We start from the raw sequence: 13,871 nt of genomic DNA, 5'->3' as shown, positions 1-13,871 counted from the left end.
TTACCGTTTGAATATTTAAATTTTATTTTTATTTTTCCTAATCAATATTTTCACCCTTATATAAACACATTTAAACTTTCATTTTATCTATGCAGAATCACTCTCGCTAAATTTTTTATACACACTCACACTAAAAAAGAACTTCAAAATCAAGATTTTTACTACAATTGTTACTTCTGACGTTCACTCAGGTAGCTTTTTTACCGATGATATGAAGGAACACTACGGTGGTAAGAAACACACATTACACGTTGTTGTTATTGGCGTTAATTTATTTACTTATTAGATTAATTAAGACGAACGTTAATTGTGAAGCATCAGAGCTTTTTTATTGAGTGAAGATTTGGAGATAATTGAGTTTTTTGACGACGATGATAAATAGGCAAAAATACTCGAAAAAGCAATAATACGCCCGACAAATTTCGAGTTATATACAAAGAGTATTTGAGACGACAATCATCTCGAGAGTAGTGAGCATCGATTTGTGTGAGTGATGACACAATTAGGACAATACCATAGTTTAGGAATTTATTTAATTTTATGTATGGTATATTTAGCTTATGTAATCATATTTTTAGTTTATGTAATGGTATTGTGTAATATATTGTGCTAAACGTAGCTTTTTGGACTATGTATATAAAAAATAATTTGATTCCATTTATATTCCATTTATATAACTTAACCCTGTCATGAATAACATTAATTTAATATTAAAGTTATATAAGGAATGTATATATTAAAAAAATATATATACTTATACATTGTAATTAATTAATCTGAGTTTTCAAACTTAAATTTAGAATGCTTAAACGTAGCCCTAAGGGCTACGTTTAACTAGGGATGATAAAATGACCCGTACCCGATGGGGAAACCTGTAACGACCCTGGATTTCCAACGTTATTTTATTAATAATTGTTATTATTAATACGTGTGATTAAACGAATGTATGTTATTACATTTACATGTTACCATGATTGCCCGTACTTGACTTTTAAGTGCCCGAAACGTCTTTGTGACACCCGGAACTTTCACGAATAATATTTTTAGATATTATTTACATTCATGATTAAATTTATTAATTATTTTAATTAACTAAGGCTATTAGTTAGTTACTTGGGCTTTAATTGGGTTTAATTGTTAATTAGTTGAACTTGGGCTTTGTTAGTGTAATGGACTCATGAATAAGACTCATAAGCCCACCCTACATCTTAAATGGGTTTATTAGCCCATGTCTTGCAAGTGTAAGTAATACTTAGAGATTGAACTAGTTAGTTATCTCATAAGGAATCTAGTTACCATGTAATCCCCATGTAAACCATCCTTTTAACCAACTTTTGAAGCCTTACGTACTAGTAACCAAAGAACCAACTCTTCCCCCCTTTTTTTGAGCAGCTGGCCGTGGCCCTTATGGCCATGAAGGGTGTTCAAAATTCTTTTTTTTTGTATTACAATTACTTGCATTTACTCTTTCATAAAACACACACAACTTACTACACTTTTCTCTCAAGCTTTTTCTCTCTTTTTCTCTCAAATACTTGTAAGTAATATGAACTTTTCTCTCCTCTTTTTCCTTGCTAAAAACCGATTTCATAAGCATTCATCATCATCAATCTTTGTTTGTTGTTTGATTCTTGTTACAAGTTGTTGTTACTTACTTACTAACTTTCAAGAATCTAACTTTCTAGTTTTAATTCTTCTTTTATCTTGAACCTTCAAGAACATACAAGACATAAACTCTCTAGTTTATGATCTTCACTTAATACTTGTTCTAAGTTTATAAAGTTCATGGTTGAAAGACATACTTGAAGTTCATGAAGTAAACTTTAAAGCTTACTTTCTAAAGATCAAACTTTGGTTTGAATCTTTAAAGTATGAACAACCATGAATAATTTACTTGTTTACTTAGTTTACTTCTTCTTACATTTTACTTTCATGTAATTAGTTTAAATGGTCAAGTACTACAAGTTAGTCTTGATCTCATTAATCTTGAACTTAAAGTTAACTTTGAAAGTTCAAGAACACACAAATAAGTTTTCTTTAAATATAACTTTGGATCTAGACTTTTGAGTCTTGGATCTTCAAGATCAAACTAAGAACTATGTTCTACTACTTATGATCTTGATTAGTTAGTTTACTTCAAGTTTGTAACTTGTTATTAGCTTTAAAGTCCATGTATGTGTTAGATCTAAGACTTTGATGCAACTTTGGTTCATCAAACTTCATACAACTCTTAAGTGAGTTGTGCTTCATGTCTTAGACTTGCACATGGGTTATGATGGTCAAGACTTGGTTAAGATGATGTAAATACATCAATGAGTTGTACACTTGAAGCTATATGCATCAAGGATGAGAACCATGATGAACATCAAGCACCAAGACTACCGGAACCCTTTTAAACTCACTGTTCTGTCCAAAAGCTACTGGTCTGGTGATTCTGTAACATACCAGTAGACTTGAGCTGTTATAACCTTGATTTTTAGATAGATCTTTTTGAGTAGATAACTTTTCATATAGGACTCATCTTAATCCGAGTTACGGTTTAGGATTTATGGCCCTCCGATCGTTACTATGTCCTTTAATGTTGTGCAGAACTTTCTGACCTACTCGCACTTAGACCGTCGCCACGGTCAAACGAAGACGAATTTGCTTCTGTAAATTTTACCACACTTAAGGGACTCCTATACAGAGCCATGGCCACTGGTCTCACCTTAATTCAGTAAGGTTAGAGGCCGTGGTGACTGATCGAAGTCAGCCTTTGTTTTAAACTACTTTCATAAACGAAACTTTACGCCTTTTGTTTAATGATGAATGATGATGACCCTTAAGACCTTAATTACATACTTTTAAACCTATTTAGACGATTTACTGACTTAGTACTATTTGACTTAGGTTGAGGACTTCGGACCGTTTACTTGCACACCTTTCCCGACTACTACTTTACCGCTACATATCATTGTGAGTTATAGCATTCCCTTTTTACTTTAACTTATTTTGGGAACTGAGAATACATGCGGATTTTATGTTTTACATACTAGGCACGAGTACTTAAACTTATATATGTGTGGGTTATATAACGGCAGAAACATTCCCTTTAGCTCGGTAACGTTTAATCATTGGTTTTTGAACCGTGAACGCGAATCTTAGATATGGATCCATAGGGTTTGACATCCCCACTCGGGCTAGTAGCGCTAGCATTTAACGAGTGTTTAATACTTCGTATACATACGCACTTGCCAAGTGTACTTTCAGGGGGTATAAATGTTAAGTTAGTTAACAAGTGCCCACGGTTAACATATACTTTATCATACTGTTTTGAAACGCTCTTTGTAGCACTGAAATCTCGTGGCCTACCTTACATATTGTTATACTTAAACTATAGCTCACCAACCTTTGTGTTGACGTTTTTAAGCATGTATTTCTCAGGTGCTTGAGGTTGCTTCCGATGTCTTACTTGTTGTGCTGTAGACACCCGCTGCTTAGAGTTGTCCACGCATGAACTACTTTACTATGCATTTAAACATTCATACTTTTGAACTATGACTTGTAACGACCATTGTGGTCACATACACTTATTATTTGCTTCTACTTAGTGAAGCATGCTTTTGAAATGTAAAACATTTGATGTCGGTTATGACATCACCTTTTTATCGTGAATGCAACTTCTTTAATTACAGCATATAGTACTTAACCTTGTAATGATCCTGTTGTTGATGATTCGTACACGATGGTTTTGTACGGGGCATCACATTTGGTATCAGAGCATTGGTTGTAGGGAATTAGGTTGCATTAGTGAGTCTAGGACCGACCCGAGTAGGATTCACTAATAGGACTAATCTACAACTTGCTAGTTTACGTGTTTTTGCTGAACTTACTGCATGCTGATGCTTACTGTTACTGCTATATGCCGTATGCTACTACATGATTTCACTAATGCATGCTGTTATACATGATTTAAACTGTTGGCCTATTATTTGCTTGCTTTATGACATACTGACATGGAAAATTTATTTTTCCTTGTTCAGATGTCGGATGTTCCACTGCTGGCATATCGGGCAGTACAGACTCAGACCCCGTCGCCCTACCTACTGCTACACCTGCTGCTGCTACTGCCGATACACCGGCCCCGACACCCACTAGTGATCCCGGCGCTTCTACTTCCGGAGCTGGTACTAGTGCACCTGCCTCAGTGTCTGCTCCCGGACCCTCGAGGTCACAGCCCCGCATTGGTGGTATTGAGATCCCCGCGGAGTTCGGGGAAGGGCCGTTTCGTAACCACATGCGCACGCCTTGCCGACGCACTCCCGACGGACGTTTAGTCGTGATTCTGCCAGGCAGACACAGACAGATGTTGGCCGCCTTCGGACGCTTCGGATTACCAGGTCAGCCACCAGTGTCACCACCACACGATTCGGATGACTCATCATCCGCCGATTCTTCATCATCAGACGACTCCAGCGATAATGAGGATCCTGCTGATAGACCTATTCAGGCACCCTCCACCCCGCCGAAGAAGCGGTACCGTTTCGACGGCACCGTCATTCCAAGGGTGAATGGAGGTCGTGCTTTTACTGACGCTTTTGGCCATCGTCATAGGGTTACTGCTCGTAAACGAGTTGTGCCATACCCTGCCGACCCACAGATACGTAAGGTTCCCCGTTACGTATTGACTATTCCTGGAACCGTACCACCTAGATTTAGATACGGACCACTTACATCTAGGGACGTACCGTCTACATCCGGAGCCGGACCATCTACATCAGCACCACCGGCACCACCCGCACCACCCACCCCACCTGCACTACCTGCCCCACCAGCTCCCTCTAATGAGGAACTGATGAGGGAGATTGAGACTCTCCGAGCTCGAGTCACTGAGCTCGAGGAGCAGTTGGCTCGAGGAGCAGTTCACCCGCCTTCACCGTAGGACTTTGTATTTAGATTTCATGATGTAATCTAGTTATAGTTTCATGTATTTCATATGTATTGTACGAACTTATTCAGATGTATGAAACTTATTATTATTAATGAATGGAACTTTGCGTTATTTAAATTCTTGCACGATGTTCTATTTACATTACTGTACGATGACTCTGTGGTAATTGTACCTAGATGCGTTATTTAATAACATGTGATGTTTTGATTCCATGTTGGTTAATATATACTATATTATTACTATTTGCATACTGGATTTTGACTTGGGTCAAAATTTTTGTTTAGAATACCATGGCTAACGGAAGATCCACACCTACCGCCGCCCAGATTGAGGACATGATCAACGAACGGGTCGCTGCAGCCCTAGCGGAAAGAAATCTCGAAGCTCCACCACCACCAGTTATTCCACCCGTTCGAAATGGGTGTACATACAAGAAATTCCAGAGCTGCAAACCGCATAACTTCAGCGGCACCGAGGGACCAGTTGGTCTCACCAGATGGTTCGAGAAACTTGAATCAGTATTCCGAGTTAGCAACTGTTCGGAGGACAATAAGACCAAGTTTGCACCTTGCACGCTATCTGACGGCTCGCTAACGTGGTGGAACACGCTAGCTCAAGCGAAAGGTATCGATGAGGCGTATGCTACGCCATGGGAGGAATTCAAGGCGGCTATGATTGATGAGTATTGTCCGAGAACCGAAATTCAGAAGATGGAAATTGAATTCATGCAGTTGAAGGCCGTATGGAATGACCTTAACAGTTACAATCGTAGGTTTTTGGAGTTAGCACTGATGTGTCCGACCATGGTCACCCCCGAATTCAAGCGCATGGAGAAATACTTATCGGGACTTCCTAAGTCCATCAAGGGTAATGTCACCTCATCCAAGCCACCGAATGTCCCCGAAGCAATGCGCATGGTGCATACTCTCTTGAATCAAATCATCCTTGACGAGCCGGAGAAGGCTAAGTTTGAAGCCGGTAGTAGTGAAAAGAGGAAATGGGACAACAACCACAACAACCACAACAACAACAACAACAACAACAACAACAAAAGAGGGAGAAACTACGATCAAACCCCCGCCAAGAGGCACAACAACGGTGGAAACCCTAATCCCAACAACAACACCAACACCAACCCGAACTACAAAGGAACCTTACCACAATGCAAGCGATGCTATAAACACCACACTGGGTATTGCAATGTTGTCTGTGAGAAGTGCCAACGGGCTGGGCACATCGGGAAGGACTGCAAGGTCACTACTTTGAATGGGAAGCCAAACACCAATGGACCTAAGAAGTGCTACGAATGTAGACAGACGGGCCATTTCAGAAATGCATGCCCCAACAAGCGAAAAGATGGCGGGCCACCCCGTGGTAGAGCTTTTAATGTTAATGCAAGGGATGCACGCGATAACCCCGACTTGGTGACAGGTATATTCACAATCAACAATCTTTTAGCTTCTGTCTTGTTTGATACTGGTGCGGATAGAAGTTATGTATGTAGACATTTTTGCGATAAGATTAATTGGTCATTAGTCCCGTTAAAAGAAAGTATGCTTGTCGAGGTCGCAAATGGAAAACTTGAAAAGGTTGACCATATTAGTTGTGGAGCTATTATCAACATAGCTGGCGCAGATTTCGAAATTGATTTGATACCTATCAAACTGGGAAGCTTTGACATGATCGTTGGTATGGATTGGTTGAGCAAGATAAAGGCCGATCTAATCTGTGGAGATAAAGCACTTCGCATACCACAAGGAGATGGCGAACCACTGGTTATCTATGGAGAGAGATGTACCTCGAAGTTGAACCTCATTAGTTGCGTGAAAGCGCAAAAGATTTTGAAGAAGGGATGTTTTGCTGTCCTAGCACATGTGAAAGCGGTAGAAACTGAGGTGAAGAGCGTGAACGACGTTCGAATTGTGAACGAATTTTCCGATGTCTTCCCAGAGGAATTGCCTGGATTGCCGCCGCAGAGAGTCGTAGAGTTTCAGATTGATTTAGTGCCAGGAGCTGCACCTGTAGCTCGCGCACCTTATAGACTCGCACCTTCCGAGATGCAAGAATTACAGAGTCAGCGACAAGAGCTGTTAGACCGTGGATTTATCCAACCAAGTTTCTCGCCTTGGGGCGCACCTGTGTTGTTTGTGAAGAAGAAGGATGGATCCTTCCGTATGTGTATCGACTACCGTGAACTCAACAAATTGACTATCAAGAATCGGTATCCTCTTCCACGAATTGATGATCTTTTTGATCAACTACAAGGATCGAGCGTTTATTCAAAGAACGATTTGCGATCCGGATATCACCAGTTGAGGGTGAAGGAAAGTGACGTGATGAAGACTGCATTCAGAACCCGTTATGGTCATTATGAGTTCCTCGTGATGCCATTCGGTTTGACAAATGCACCTGCCGTGTTCATGGATCTCATGAATCGTGTCTGCAAGCCTTACTTGGACAAGTTTGTTATCGTCTTCATAGATGATATCCTCATCTACTCTAAGAGCGAAGAAGAACATGAGCAACACCTTCGATTAGTGCTTGAACTCTTAAGACAAGAGCAACTTTACGCCAAATTCTCCAAGTGTGAATTTTGGTTGATGGAAGTCCAGTTTCTGGGTCATGTTGTGAGCGACCAGGGTATCAAAGTTGATCCCGCCAAGATTGAAGCCATCAGCAAGTGGGAGACCCCCACTACTCCGACGCATATTCGCCAATTCCTAGGTCTCGCCGGTTACTACCGAAGATTCATCGAAGGATTTTCTCTGATTGCGCGTCCTTTGACCGCGCTGACTCACAAGGGCAAGAAGTTCATTTGGGAACCCGCACACGAATCAACATTCCAAACTTTGAAGAAGAAGTTAACCTCCGCACTTCCTGAAGGCAGTGACGACTTTGTTGTTTATTGTGATGCATCGAAGAGTGGTTTTGGTTGTGTACTGATGCAACGATCAAAGGTTATTGCCTATGCCTCCCGCCAATTGAAGATTCACGAGCGGAACTACACTACGCATGATCTTGAACTTGGAGCCGTTGTCTTTGCGCTCAAATTGTGGAGACATTATTTGTATGGAACTAAGAGCACTATCTTCACCGATCACAAGAGTCTCCAGCACATCTTTGATCAGAAGCAACTGAATATGAGACAGCGTCGATGGATCGAGACGCTCAACGACTACGATTGTGAACTCCGTTATCACCCTGGCAAGGCCAATGTTGTAGCTGACGCTTTAAGCCGAAAGGAGAGGACGGCACCTCTTCGTGTTAGGGCTCTAAACATCACCATCCATTCGAACCTCAACAGCCAGATCAGAGTAGCCCAAGTTGAGGCTCTCAAGGAGGATAATATATCTCATGAACATTTGAACATACTTGTCTCTCGATTCGAGGTTAGGGAGTCTAGACTCCGATGTTATGCCGGAAGAATTTGGGTACCTTATTATGGAGATCTACGAAACCTGATACTTGATGAAGCACACAAATCGAGATATTCGATTCACCCCGGTGCGGGCAAGATGTACCACGACCTTAAAGAACAGTATTGGTGGCCGAATCTTAAGAAGGACGTTGCGACTTATGTTGGTAAGTGTTTGACTTGTTCGACAGTTAAAGCCGAGCATCAGAGACCTTCTGGTTTACTTCAACAGCCGGAGATCCCATAGTGGAAGTGGGAAAGGATCCAATGGATTTCATCACCAAGCTACCAAAGACGGTGGGCGGATACGATACCATCTGGGTTATTGTTGACCGCCTCACCAAATCTGCACACTTTCTAGCGATGAAGGAAACTGATACAATGGAAAGACTTGCTCAATTATACATTAAGGAGGTTGTATCTCGTCATGGTGTACCTTTATCGATCATCTCAGATCGCGATCCCCGTTTTGCTTCTAGATTTTGGCGTTCTTTGCAAGAAGCCATGGGAACTCGTCTGGACATGAGTACTGCTTATCATCCTCAGACTGACGGCCAAAGTGAACGAACGATTCAGACCTTGGAAGACATGTTGCGTGCATGTGTCATCGATTTTGGAAAGGCTTGGGAAAGGCATTTACCATTAGCCGAATTCTCGTACAACAACAGTTATCACTCAAGCATTAATGCTGCACCTTTTGAAGCATTGTATGGCCGTAAGTGCCAATCCCCTATTTGTTGGGCCGAAGTAGGTGAAAAGCAAATCACCGGACCCGAGGTAGTCCACGAAACCACGGAGAAGATTGCTCAGATTCAAGCTAGACTTAAGACTGCCCGCGATCGTCAAAAGAGTTATGGCGATCTTAAACGTAAGGACTTTGAATTCAACATTGGTGATCGTGTAATGTTAAAGGTTGCACCTTGGAAAGGTGTGATTCGTTTTGGAAAACGTGGAAAGTTAAACCCACGATACATTGGTCCTTTTGAAATCTTGGAACGGGTTGGACCCGTTGCTTACCATTTGGATCTACCAGCGCAATTGAGCTCAGTTCATCCTACCTTCTATGTGTCAAACTTGAAGAAGTGTCTTGCTGCACCGGAACTTATCATACCACTTGAGGAACTTACGATTGACGACAAACTCCACTTCGTGGAAGAGCCTGTTGAGATTATGGATCGTGAGATCAAAACTTTGAAACACAACAAGATTCCGATTGTACGAGTACGATGGAATGCCAAACGAGGACCTGAGTTTACTTGGGAGCGAGAGGATCAAATGATGCGGAAGTATCCTCACCTTTTCCCAACTCCTCCATCTACCTCAGCTTAAATTTTGGGACAAAATTTTCTTTAACAGGTGGGTAATGTAACGACCCTGGATTTCCAACATTATTTTATTAATAATTGTTATTATTAATACGTGTGATTAAACGAATGTATGTTATTACATTTACATGTTACCATGATTGCCCGTACTTGACTTTTAAGTGCCCGAAACGTCTTTGTGACACCCGGAACTTTCACGAATAATATTTTTAGATATTATTTACATTCATGATTAAATTTATTAATCATTTTAATTAACTAAGGCTATTAGTTAGTTACTTGGGCTTTAATTGGGTTTAATTGTTAATTAGTTGAACTTGGGCTTTGTTAGTGTAATGGACTCATGAATAAGACTCATAAGCCCACCCTACATCTTAAATGGGTTTATTAGCCCATGTCTTGCAAGTGTAAGTAATACTTAGAGATTGAACTAGTTAGTTATCTCATAAGGAATCTAGTTACCATGTAATCCCCATGTAAACCATCCTTTTAACCAACTTTTGAAGCCTTACATACTAGTAACCAAAGAACCAACTCTTCCCCCCTTTTTTTGAGCAGCTGGCCGTGGCCCTTATGGCTATGAAGGGTGTTCAAAATTCTTTTTTTTGTATTACAATTACTTGCATTTACTCTTTCATAAAACACACACAACTTACTACACTTTTCTCTCAAGATTTTTTTCTCTTTTTCTCTCAAATACTTGTAAGTAATATGAACTTTTCTCTCCTCTTTTTCCTTGCTAAAAACCGATTTCATAAGCATTCATCATCATCAATCTTTGTTTGTTGTTTGATTCTTGTTACAAGTTGTTGTTACTTACTTACTAACTTTCAAGAATCTAACTTTCTGGTTTTAATTCTTCTTTTATCTTGAACCTTCAAGAACATACAAGACATAAACTCTCTAGTTTATGATCTTCACTTAATACTTGTTCTAAGTTTATAAAGTTCATGGTTGAAAGACATACTTGAAGTTCATGAAGTAAACTTTAAAGCTTACTTTCTAAAGATCAAACTTTGGTTTGAATCTTTAAAGTATGAACAACCATGAATAATTTACTTGTTTACTTAGTTTACTTCTTCTTGCATTTTACTTTCATGTAATTAGTTTAAATGGTCAAGTACTACAAGTTAGTCTTGATCTCATTAATCTTGAACTTAAAGTTAACTTTGAAAGTTCAAGAACCCACAAATAAGTTTTCTTTAAATATAACTTTGGATCTAGACTTTTGAGTCTTGGATCTTCAAGATCAAACTAAGAACTATGTTCTACTACTTATGATCTTGATTAGTTAGTTTAATTCAAGTTTGTAACTTGTTATTAGCTTTAAAGTCCATGTATGTGTTAGATCTAAGACTTTGATGCAACTTTGGTTCATCAAACTTCATACAACTCTTAAGTGAGTTGTGCTTCATGTCTTAGACTTGCACATGGGTTATGATGGTCAAGACTTGGTTAAGATGATGTAAATACATCAATGAGTTGTACACTTGAAGCTATATGCATCAAGGATGAGAACCATGATGAACATCAAGCACCAAGACTACCGGAACCCTTTTAAACTCACTGTTCTGTCCAAAAGCTACTGGTCTGGTGATTCTGTAACATACCAGTAGACCTGAGCTGTTCTAACCTTGATTTTTAGATAGATCTTTTTGAGTAGATAACTTTTCATATAGGACTCATCTTAATCCGAGTTACGGTTTAGGATTTATGGCCCTCCGATCGTTACTATGTCCTTTAATGTTGTGCAGAACTTTCTGACCTACTCGCACTTAGACCGTCGCCACGGTCAAACAAAGACGAGTTTACTTCTGTAAATTTTACCACACTTAAGGGACTCATATACGGAGCCATGGCCACTGGTCTCACCTTAATTCATTAAGGGTAGAGGCCGTGGTGACTGATCGAAGTCAGCCTTTGTTTTAAACTACTTTCATAAACGAAACTTACTTTACGCCTTTTGTTTAATGATGAATGATGATGACCCTTAAGACCTTAATTACATACTTTTAAACCTATTAAGACGATTTACTGACTTAGTACTATTTGACTTAGGTTGAGGACTTCGGACCGTTTACTTGCACACCTTTCCCGACTACTACTTTACCGCTACATATCATTGTGAGTTATAGCATTCCCTTTTTACTTTAACTTATTTTGGGAACTGAGAATACATGCGGATTTTATGTTTTACATACTAGGAACGAGTACTTAAACTTATATATGTGTGGGTTATATAACGGCTGAAACATTCCCTTTAGCTCGGTAACGTTTAATCATTGGTTTTTGAACCGTGAACGCGAATCTTAGATATGGATCCATAGGGTTTGACATCCCCACTCGGGCTAGTAGCGCTAGCATTTAACGAGTGTTTAATACTTCGTATACATACGCACTTGCCAAGTGTACTTTCAGGGGGCATAAACGTTAAGTTAGTTACCAAGTGCCCACGGTTAACATATACTTTATCATACTGTTTTGAAACGCTCTTTGTAGCACTGAAATCTCGTGACCTACCTTACATACTGTTATACTTAAACTATAGCTCACCAACCTTTGTGTTGACATTTTTAAGCATGTATTTCTCAGGTGCTTGAGGTTGCTTCCGCTGTCTTACTTGTTGTGCTGTAGACACCCGCTGCTTAGAGTTGTCCACGCATGAACTACTTTACTATGCATTCAAACATTCGTACTTTTGAACTATGACTTGTAACGAACATTGTGGTCACATACACTTATTATTTGCTTCTACTTAGTGAAGCATGCTTTTGAAATGTAAAACATTTGATGTCGGTTATGACATCACCTTTTTATCGTGAATGCAACTTCTTTAATTACAGCATATAGTACTTAACCTTGTAATGATCCTGTTGTTGATGATTCGTACACGATGGTTTTGTACGGGGCATCACAAAACCCGAAACCCGTTATACTTGAGTCGGGTCTGACCCGAATCCTTCGGGTCATGGGTCGGGTATGAGGATGGTTACAAAAAAAATTTCGGGGTTCGGGTATGGTTTTGGATACAAACCCGTATACCTGACCCGTATACCCGGCTCGAGGAATTTTAATAATAATTTTTATGTAAAATTTGAATATATTGTTAATGTATGAAAGATTTCTCTTATTTGTTTTGAAAACGAGTATAATTTTATTCAATATAATCATATACAACAAGTTTTCGAGATGTGATATTATATATACTTTGTGTATTTGAGTATTTTAGAAACTTTTCAATCAACTTTTTGTATGTGATATTTTATAATACTTTAAACATGAAGTAGTTAAGTTATTTTTCGATATTTTGATTTGGTAACTAATTGAAAAATAGATATAGAATGACTAGTCGGGTATACCCGTTTACCCGTGAGAAAACCTGAAACCCGATAGTATGTAAGTAAATGGGGACCCGACGAGTTTCGGGCCGAGTTTGGGGCGGGGTTTCTTAATCGGGTTCGGGTTTGGAATTACCTAAACCGACCCAAACCCGACCCGATGTCATCCCTACTTTTAACATTGTCCATTTAATTTTCTATTAATGTAATCTTTTATTTATTTTTTTAAGTATTAATTTTATTTTTTAAAATAGAAATTAAATAAACGTAAAATAAACTTAGAAAAAGGTATAAAAAAAATAACTCAACTGAACACTAGAAATTGAGACTAAACGACATTTCATATTTCTCTCTCTCTTCTCAGTCATTTTTAATGTCTCAAATTGATATTGGAAATGGACACTGAACGACATCTCATTTTGTTAAAAGTGATATTGATATCAAGGGTGGAATCGCTTCGGGTCAAGAGGGGCGCTCAGTGGCGGAACTTGAACCCAACTATAGATGAGGCGAGTTTAAAAATTTAATAAATTTTTCATTGTCAGCGGAGGCAAACACTAAAAAAAAAAACTTATTATTTGGTAAAAATTTATTATTTTTAGTGTAAAATTTTTTTCCCGTTAAATCCAGGTGAGGCGGAAACCTCCTTTGCAATACCCTATGTTCCGCCAGTGGGGGCACTTGGCTTAACGCCTAAAGTGTTTCTAAGACTAAACCTAACGCAGCGTCACTTTTTCCCCATCATCCCACATGGCAACGTATTTGACGCCCTTGACGCCCCTAACGCGGCGTCAAAATTTGACGCCCGGGGCGTCAGTCGGAAATTTCACGGGTGTGTCAAAATTATTTCAGCCAATCAGATT

This window comes from Rutidosis leptorrhynchoides, chromosome 2 (assembly GCF_046630445.1).
Source record: "Rutidosis leptorrhynchoides isolate AG116_Rl617_1_P2 chromosome 2, CSIRO_AGI_Rlap_v1, whole genome shotgun sequence".
NCBI lineage: Eukaryota > Viridiplantae > Streptophyta > Magnoliopsida > Asterales > Asteraceae > Rutidosis > Rutidosis leptorrhynchoides.
Note: the sequence above shows the minus strand (reverse complement) of the source record.